At 41.2% G+C, this 9124-nt stretch overlaps 1 pseudogene; it reads right to left on the reverse strand.

Annotated features, from left to right (window-relative positions):
• Positions 1-345: 345 nt before the first annotated feature.
• LOC107686604 (uncharacterized protein PB18E9.04c-like) lies at positions 346-6133 on the reverse strand (annotated as a pseudogene).
• Between the last annotated feature and the right edge of the window lie 2991 nt (positions 6134-9124).

Consider the following 9124-nt stretch of genomic DNA (forward strand, 5'->3'; position numbering starts at 1 on the left):
GCTGTTTTTTAGTACTTATAAAGCACATATTAATGCCGTATTCTGCATGACAGCCCTACCACCCTAAACTTAACAACTACTTACTAACTATTAATAAGCAGCAAATTAGGAGTTTATTGAGGCTAAATTCATAGTTAATGGTTAGTTAATAGTGAGAATTGGGCCCCAAACTAAAGTTTGACCGCTGATATATTCCCAATCTGTTTTAAACTCACATTACAAAAAATGAGTACAAAAGAAAGAAAAACACACTTTGACCAGAGACTCCCATCAGAGCTGTTTGAAAGCACACCAACAATCTTGCTAATTCTCTGTTTTCAAAGGAAAACAACAGAGCTGACATGACTAAAAGTCGTGTGATGGCACTGGTTTGTATCTGATCCTTTGCCCTCTGGCTCTGTAGACGATCACTCCACACACCATGGCTACTGTTGCCACAAGACAAACAGTGACGACAACAAGGTTTAGATTCAGACCCGGGCTTACGGTGACCTCTGAAATGTGAGTAAAGGTTGAAACGGTTAGCACCATTTGTGTAGTGTACAATCATCTGTTACACAAGGTGAATGAACGATTTGGCTTACGAGATGCGCTCCTCTTCAGCCGCAGGGGCCCCTGGGAGATGAAGTGACTGTCGGTCTGGAGGGGAGCCTCTCTTTTGTGATGGTGGTGGGCCGGTGGAGTGACTGTGCTGTTGACGCAGCCCTGAGAGCAGCGGGTGTTGGGATTGTTGGCCTGGCATATGATGATTGAGCAGCTGATGAACACCTAGAGAGGGACGAGAGGAAGACGAAAAGATAAGAGACCGTGACAGAAGGCAGGGTTAAACAGAAATATTTCTATTTTAATTTACTTGTAGAAAAATGTATTTTTCTACAAGTATCTACAAGTATTTTTCTCTATTCTCTATATCAGTATATGAGAGGAAACCTTGCTTAAAATCATGTCAACGGCCCATAATGCAACTGCATGACAGCAAAAGTCACTGCATGTTAAATACAGTGTCGCTAGACCATTTGACCATCTTAGACCATGAAATTTTTTTAATATTATTAAAAATCATTAAAAAAAAAAGACAATAAACGCGATCTAGGGGTCGACCAAAGAGTTGTTATAATAATGAAATAAAAAGTGTCGTCTATTTAAAATATCAGTTCTTACTAATGCATTGCCATTGCACTTGAATGGAACATAATTAATTAATCAATCAACCAACCAACCAACCAACCACAAATGTGGGGTTAGTAATTTCTTTTTAAGAAATGAATATTTTTATTTGGCAATGGCACTCATACAGCAAGGAATCCTGAAAAAGTTATCATGTTTCCACAAAAGTTTTAAGCAGCAAAACTCTTTTTAATATTGATAACAATTAGAAATGTTTCTTGAGCTGCAAATCAGCATATTTTCTAAAGGATCATGTGACACTGAAGCCTGGAGTAATGATGCTAAAAATCCAACAGGAATAAATTACATTTAAAAATATATTAAAAAAGAAAACGTTATTTTAAATTGTAATAATTATAAGTAAACAATAACATTGTATTAACAATAAGTAAATTCAAGTAAATTCAGCCTTCCTGAGCATTGATAAGAGGCTTCTTCCAAAAACCTTACTGATCCCAAATTGTAGTTTGTGTGTTGTGTGTGAGTGTGTGTGTGTCTGGAATAAATGTCTCTCTAACCTGGTCATGGAACCCAATGAATTTGAAGGCCTCCATTTCTAACTGGACGAATGGTTGGTGGCTTAAGAAAAACCGAACCGTTTCATCCACAATGCATCTGAAATAAAATAAAACACTTGATTAATTTGTGTGACAAACTGATTAGACAAGTTGGACACACTTTATATTAAGTGGCCTTAACAACTATGTACTTACATTTAAATTAATAATTTGCTACAATGCACTTATTGTGTACATACATGTTTTTACATTGTACTTATATTTAAAAAATACCTGCATGTAATTACATCTGTAATTAATTTCTGTAATTACATTTATAATTACACTGTTGACCCATCCCTTACACCTTAACCCACCCTTAAACCTACCCATACCACCAAACCTGTCCCTAACCTTACCCGTATCCCACCTCAATAGCAACAAAAGTGTTTTGCAATACAATATGAACACAATAAGTACATTGTACTTAATTTTTGATGTAAGTACATAGTAGTTAAGGCCACTTAATATAAAGTGGGGCCGACAAGTTTTATCATGTAACATTGGCATGATTGGCATGAGTAAAAAGTGCAAATGATCAATAATGTTTGTGGAATCTCACCCGTTCTTGATGATGGGATAGGAGACTGGGTAATTGGGATTATCGTAAGGAGTAGCCACACACGACTCGAGGAAGATCTCAGTGTTTAGGACTGGAGTAACGGGCTCAATCTTCATGAAGATCTTGTCGCCCACATCATACTCAAGTGGGTAAGATTCTGGACCCCTGCTGTTCTGGAAATTTGCAGAAGCATAAAACTCAAACTGATAGTTGAATGTGCCGAAACCTTTTTCTGAGATGATGATTGGTGGTCTGTGAGTATCGAACTCCAGCGTAACGTTGGTCCTTTTCTGGTACTTGCACAGGATTTCAATTTCTAGGTTATCCTTCCTGGTTATAATGTCCCTGGGATCATCGAATGTAATGATTTTATTCTTGAAGATGAGTTCATTATTGTTCTCCTACAAAGAAACAGAAGTTGTCAAATAGTTTAGCTCTGGATTTCACAAGATCTGATTGTAAATGTTGATGATAAAACTGCTCACCTCAATCTGAGTGCCACAGTCGTTTAGAAGTGTGTTGGTGAACAGGTGGCTACTGTTAGTGTAAACCCGACAAGATGGATTTATCAGTCTCAAGTGGTCACCATGGAGGTTTTTGATGGAGGATCTCTTAATTGTCACTGACATTGAGTTTTGAGTGCAGGTTACATTTGCCTCAGGTCCTGAAAATAACAATAACATGCAAATGTATGTTTCATCAGAGCAAAAAATGTAAACAACTTCAAATGAATAAATGTGTAGTGCAAGATGAGTCATTAAAACATGTGGTCTGGTTTCCCAAGAAGATAAATATTGTACAATTTGAATGTGTTTATTTGCTAAAGGTTAATTTTGTCAACCTTTAGGTGCACACTAGCATACAGATGATTAAAAGAGACATGGACTAAAAGCCACAAAATGTCAATTTTGATTTAATATAAATCAGTTAATTACTATTTTTTATTCATAAGTTAATTTACTTCATGTCACTCTTGTATGCCATTGTCATTTGGGTCTGCATTGTCATAAAAAGGAAATTAATTAAATAATTAAATTAATTAAATAAATAATTACATTAAATTGTTAAACTTATTTACTAACCTTCAGCATCAACCTTTGCAACAACGCACCTCATCTCAGAGTGGTAAATATCAAATCTTAAAATAGAAAGTTTTTTTTAATCAACAATTATAATGTGATTTTAAAGTGGTTAAAAATGAAAAAGTACATTCACTTAGTAAAATATACCCATATTGTCCTTCTGCGATGAAGCAAAATGGAAAGTGTTGGCCATAGTTTTCTGAGGTTGGTGTCCAGTTAATCACATGTTCCCCAGTGGTGGTTTTGTACTTTGTGCTGTTCAGAGGTCCACTAATGATGACATCAACGATTCTAGATGACAAAAACCACAACAAAACAAAAACTTTGACAAACTTAAATAGCGCACATCCATGTTCCAAAAAATCTTTTTATTTTCCCCACAGTCAATGGCTGAATTTGGAATAGCATACTATTATACTGCTATAGCTTTGTATCTGCCAGAAATAATATTAGTATGCAAGGCAGAAATATTCTATTCCAAATTCAATTGTTAAAATAAATATAAAAAAATAAACAGTTTATAACATTTAAAGTATTTTTTAAATTAAAAGCTTTGTCTTAATACCTAGAAAAAGATGCAAAAGCTTTCACTCTGATCTCAAGCTCTTGATTTACACGTGCCTGCAGGTGTTCTCCATGATGTGGCGTTGGAGGAACCGTGGTAGATATTCACCCTCAGTGCAAGATGGTGCTGGACCATCAACTGAGACATATGTACAGTATATATTTAATCAAACATATAGTATGGAAGCATACTTTACAAAACTTCCAAACATACCTTGCAGCGAAAACTGAAGAGGTATTGTGCTCAGTGGTGAAGTTGTTGTTGTTGCTGCAGTGATTGTTATTGGAGATGTGGTTGTTTGTATAGTAGTGGCTATTGTGGTCGTAGTGGGTTCAGGTGTGATTGTTGTTGGTGTTGTTGTGGTTGTAGGTGTCGTGGTGGTTGTTGTAGGTGTTGTGGTTGTTGTTGGTGATGAAGTGGTTGTTGTAGTGGTTGTTGTTGGTAACATAGTGGTTGTTGTCGGTGATGTAGTGGTTATTGTAGTGGTGGTTGTTGTTGGTAACATAGTGGTTGTTGTAGGTGTTGTGGTTGTTGTAGGTGATGTAGTGGTTGTTGGTAACATAGTGGTTGTTGTTGGTGATGTAGTGGTTGTTGTAGGTATTGTTGTTGTTGTCGGTGATGTAGTGGTTATTGTCGGTAATGTAGTGGTTATTGTAGTGGTTGTTGTTGCTAACATAGTGGTTGTTGAAGGTGTTGTGGTTGTTGTAGGTGTTGTTGTGGTTGTTGTTGTCGTTGATGTAGTGGTTGTTTTAGGTGTTGTTGTGGTTGTTGGTGATGTAGTGGTTGTTGTTGGTAATGTAGTGGTTGTCGACTGTGTCGTTGTGGTTGTTGCCAGTGACGTTGTGGTTGTTGATGGTGTCGTTGAGGTTGCAGTCGGTGTCGTTGTAGTTGATATCTGTGTTGTTGTGGTTGTTGCAGGTGTTGTTGAACGAGTTGTTGTAGGTGTTGTAGTGGTTGTTGAACGTGTTGTAGTGGTTGTTGAACGTCTATGTGCGAATGCTTGAGGTGGTATGACTGCATTTCCATGATTATTAGCAGCACGTCGGTTTCTGATGACAAAGACTGGAGATCTTTCCTTTGAAGGTTGGTTGGTGTAGGACAGAATAATCTTTTGAGTGGGGAAGTCCTCCAGCACCAGTTCAAATGAATAAACTCCACGGACCAATGTGTGCGAATATGACAGAGAGCAGTTATGCTACATTTAGAAGAAAATAAAAAAGTGTGAATGAACTGAAATACTCATGACCCATGGCATACTATTTTCTTACAGCATATACAGAATGTATTTTTTATGTAAAGCTTCAGTCATGGGCATAGAATTGTTCAGTTAATCGGGCGAATGTGTAAACCCAGACATTAAACACAACTCAAGATATTAAGAGATGAAATAGTTGCTCAAAGGTGTTTGTAAGGAGGACCAATCAAAAAATATTTTACCGTTAAATTAAGCAATATAAGTTGTGTTCTATCCTATGTTTTTTAATTGATTTGATAGTTTACTGCGTATATGTTTATTTGTATATATTAAGTTCTTAGACTGAACATACTGTCCTCTTCACTTCTGAAATAAATGTAGTTTAGTCCTATTTGTATTAATTTGTATATATTAAGTTCTTAGACTGAACATACTGTCCTCTTCACTTCTGAAATAAATGTAGTTTAGTCCTATTTGTATTAATTTGTATATATTAAGTTCTTAGACTGAACATACTGTCCTCTTCACTTCTGAAATAAATTTAGTTTAGTCCTATTTGTATTTATTTGTATATAGTAAGTTCTTAGACTGAACATACTGTCTTCTTCACTTCTGAAATAAATTTGGTTTAGTCCTTCACATGTCTTATTTTCTTCACCTGATTCAACGTAAAACCAGCAGGTTGGTTGCAGATTCCACACTCCTGGTTTTGTCTGAGTCCAAATCTGCACGTGACATGGTCACCATCAGGATCAAAGGCTAAAAGATTGTACCTCCTGGGACAGTTCTGAGGAACTCTGCAACACACCGAGGTCAATGTAAGTGAGAAGACTCCAGTCTCCAGAATTTGTGACTGTGTTTGTAGATCCAGCAGCAACCACTTTTGCTGTTGAAACATGGACATTTCATATTTACATTTTGTTTAGATCTTTTTTTAGTGAATGATTCTGTTCTTGTAAATATATTTACTTACAGGAGCTGGAAAGGGCTGTTGGTGGAAACCATCTTTGTTATCACTCCCTCAGACTGACACCAGCTGCCGCCGTTGGGACTTGAATCTACTTTACCAATCACAGTACTGACAGCATTTCCACAGTGTTCAGAGCTGCACGGCCAGCAATCATATCCATAACAGGAATGGTAGGTTGTCTTGAAGCGAAGCTCAACCTGAAATAATCAATGGTTTATAATATGACTAAAGTAAGTTCTTGCTGTCAAAATCTGCTACTAAGGAGTGCAAATATTTTTGAATTATACTACTTTATAAAATGGATTTACAATTTGGTGGTGAAGATGGAACTGACAGTCTGTTGAGTGTGATTTTTTAAAATCTTATTCATTAAGTAATATTTATTGAAGATTTCAGACATGCAAATGGTATGTTGACCGTATTTTTTGACATGTATGTTTTGCAAAAGAACTGCAAAACTTAGCCACTGAACCACTGTAATGGGTGGAATTCTGCAATTCCCACAATCCCTAGCACTTTACGAATTGAATTACTGTATGCTTGGGTACATATGAAGTACATATTCATTTAGTTGTTTTTTTATTGATTTTTGTGTTAAAAAACATTGTGTTTTGTGATTAGCTTTCCTTAAAGTGTCTTCAGTTTTGTTGATTGCATTTAACAAAATGCGTTCATTGAATATAAATACTAAAAACACAATGATGAGTCAACATACAACAATTAACGAAACCAGCTGCAAAGCATATTGAGTTACAGAACTTTTTGCAACACAAAAATGTACTATATGGATCTCATTTCTTAAAGTGGCCATTCATTTAACTCTTTTAACAACCTTATAAAGACTATTCAGGCATGCTTAAAGAAGAAGGTTAAATTGGCTAAATACACTCTCAGAAAAAAAAGGTACAAAAAGGGCGAAACCCTTTAAAAAGGAACACATTTCTACCTTATTTACCCCTAAATGGTACATAAGTACCTTAATGGTATGTATTAGTAGTACCTAACATGTACATACTATTACTTTAATGGTACAGATTTACAAATAAATAAATAAAGGTACTTGTGGCGAGGGGGGCGTGGTTCAGCGAAGTCTGCAGGGGCAGAGAGAGACGGGGACTCGTGGCCATCCCTTAGCCGGAGAAGGAGAACCGGCAGAACTGAGTTTATGCCCTGGGCAGATTGAGAACGCGCTGGAAGCGCCACTTTTGTGTTTGTTTAACTTTAAGTGAATGAATAAAAGATCCACGAGTCTCCAACCGCCCACCTGAGTCACTTCCTTCTTCCCACTACGAACTTTGCTACACTGGTGCCGAAACCCGGGAAGGAAGTGATAACGCCGCGGCCATCATGTCATCTCCGTCAAGTTCGCCGTTTGCGGAGGTCATCCACTCGCTCGCGGGCCTCCATCAAGAGCACCATCAAGCGCTGCTGGACATGAGGGAGGATCAGGAGCGTCAATTCCGGGCCCTCGTCCAGACGCAGCAGGAGGACCGCAAGCTGTTCCGGAGCTGGATGGACCGGGAGGTTCGGGCTGGGAGAAGTCCATCTGCCCTGGCCCTGCCAGCCCACCTGCCATTGAACAAACTGAGCCCTCAGGATGATCCGGAGGCCTTCATCGACCTCTTTGAGAGGACCGCCGAGGCATGTGGGTGGCCCCGGACGAACTGGCCAGTGCGCCTCATCCCGCTGCTGTCAGGGGAGGCCCAGATGGCTGCGCAGCAGCTGCCAGTTCAGAACCTCCTGGTCTACGACGACCTCAAGTGAGCCATCCTCCAGCGGGTCGGCCTGAACCCCGAACAACACTGTCAGCGTTTCCGATCACTGGAGCTGGGGGAACATGGCCGGCCCTTCGTGATGGCTCAGCAGCTCCGGGACGCGTGCCGCAAATGGCTGTTGGCCGGGGGAAGCGACGTCGACCAGATCATCGACCGCGTGGTGCTGGAACAGTTCGTCGCGCGGTTGCCGAAGAACACCGCACAGTGGGTCCAGTGCCACCGGCCGGCGTCGCTGGACCTGGCCATTCACCTGGCGGAGGACCAGATGGTGGCGTGCCAGGGGGAGGGCGAAACCCTGCCCTCTGTCTCTCTCCCCCCCTCTTCTACCTCTAAACCTGTCCCTCTCCCTAGGTCCCGGGTGAATCTCCCACCGCGAGCGCAGCCCCGGTGGAGGGGCGGTCCGGCGCCGGAGTCCGCGGGACTGAGGCCCCTCTCCAGGGGGGCGGGGCTGGCCAGCTCGAGCGCCTCGGGGGTTAACGTTCCTCTGCTCTCTGCAGGCCAATTGCTTGATCCGCTTCCTGCCACCAGGGCAGCGGGGAGGCCTGTTGGCGTTGCGGGGACCCAGGGCACTTTATTGATCAGTGTCCGGTGATGGAGGTGGGGACACTGATCCGGGTCCCGGACGCCCCACAGGCAGCCCCCGATCCAGCCGGCATGTACCAAATACCTGTGAGTATTAAGGGGGGTACTTATTGGGCTCTGGTGGATTCAGGATGTAACCAGACCTCGATCCATCAAAGCCTAATTCAGCCGGCGGCATTGGATAAGAGCTGCGTGGTTCGGGTGCGGTGCGTACATGGGGATGTGGTGAGGTATCCTCTGCGACAGGGGAACCGAGGACTGCCGAGAGGCTAATCCTCCCGAAGCGTGATGATTTTCCCCTGGAGCAGTCTCGGGATGAGACGCTGAAAAATGCATTTGAACAGGTCTGCTCCATCGACGGACAGCCCCTCCAGCCGGCACGGCCCCCTTCTTATCCCTATTTTGCTATTTTAAAAGATAGGTTGTATCGAGTGACCCAAGACGCTCAGACAAAACAGGATACAACCCAGTTGTTAGTTCCTAAAAGCCGTCGGGAAATGTTTTTCCAGGTGGCTCATTGTAATCCTATGGCAGGACATTTGGGACAGGCAGCAACTTTGAACCGGTTAATGGCCCGATTCTTTTGGCCGGGCATTCACGAGAATGTGCGCAGGTGGTGCGCGGCTTGTCGTGAATGTCAGTTAGTGAATCCCCCGGCCTCCCCAAAAG

The sequence above is a fragment of the Sinocyclocheilus anshuiensis genome, unplaced genomic scaffold (genome assembly GCF_001515605.1).
Source record: "Sinocyclocheilus anshuiensis isolate Anshui unplaced genomic scaffold, SAMN03320099.WGS_v1.1 scaffold733, whole genome shotgun sequence".
NCBI lineage: Eukaryota > Metazoa > Chordata > Actinopteri > Cypriniformes > Cyprinidae > Sinocyclocheilus > Sinocyclocheilus anshuiensis.